This window comes from Alligator sinensis, unplaced genomic scaffold, assembly GCF_000455745.1.
Source record: "Alligator sinensis unplaced genomic scaffold, ASM45574v1 scaffold268_1, whole genome shotgun sequence".
NCBI classification, from domain to species: domain Eukaryota; kingdom Metazoa; phylum Chordata; order Crocodylia; family Alligatoridae; genus Alligator; species Alligator sinensis.
In genome coordinates, this window is record NW_005841853.1 from 4,088,584 (window position 1) to 4,089,297 (window position 714).

Genomic DNA, 714 nt, shown 5'->3' on the forward strand with positions numbered 1-714 from the left:
CGCCGTGAGGACCCCTCCCCCACGTTTAACCTGGGCGGACACCCCCTCCCGCCGCCCACAACCCGACCCCGCTGCTTCCCCCCTTCCCAGCCCGGCGCGGGGAGCCCCGGCCTGGTGCGGCCTAAAGCCGCGGCCTCGATTAGCGGCGCGGGCCGGGCCCAGGACACTCACCCACCGCCGCCATGAACGAAACGCCGCGGCCCCCGCGCCTGCGCAGTCGCCCGCCCGCCCCTACGTAAACGGCGCAGCGCGCGGCGGGAAGGGGTGGAGCTGAGGGGAGTTACGCAAACCGCGTCCGACTTGGCGGCAGGGCAGAGCGGTGTCGGAGCAAGCTGCGCAAGTAGCGGGAGAGTTACGCCGCAAGGCTGGGCTTCGTAGAGCAGGAACTGCGCAAACTTCGTAGGCGAGAAGAGGCGGGGCGGAAATGTCGTTACATCACCATAGAGAGCGCGGCTCCGGGAGAGAGAGTATCCGCAGAGGGGTGGCGGCTGCCCCCTAGTGGCAGGGAGGGGTTACTGCGCGCAGCGCCCCAGGGGAGCCCTGTAGGGTGGACACAGCCATAGGCTGGTGGGAATGATGAAATGAGGGGTTAATTACAATTAGAATGTTAATGGCCGTTAGAATGTTAATTTGCATTAATTGCAATTGGAAAACCCTTTGCACACTAAAGGCAGGGCTCACTTCCCCCAGCCCTCCCTGGGTGACACCCGCATC

The 714-nt window shown here is 65.1% G+C and overlaps 1 protein-coding gene across 2 annotated transcripts in view; it reads right to left on the reverse strand.

Moving 5' to 3' along the window:
• Positions 1–248, reverse strand: part of RBM17 (RNA binding motif protein 17) — a 20,327-nt gene extending 20,079 nt beyond the window's left edge. The window contains exon 1 of one of the 2 annotated variants that reach the window (XM_006016326.2): positions 172–248. The gene's annotated coding sequence lies outside the window, so the exon portion shown is untranslated. The remainder of the gene's footprint in view (positions 1–171) is intronic. The other variant, XM_006016330.2, reaches the window with a different exon arrangement.
• Between the last annotated feature and the right edge of the window lie 466 nt (positions 249–714).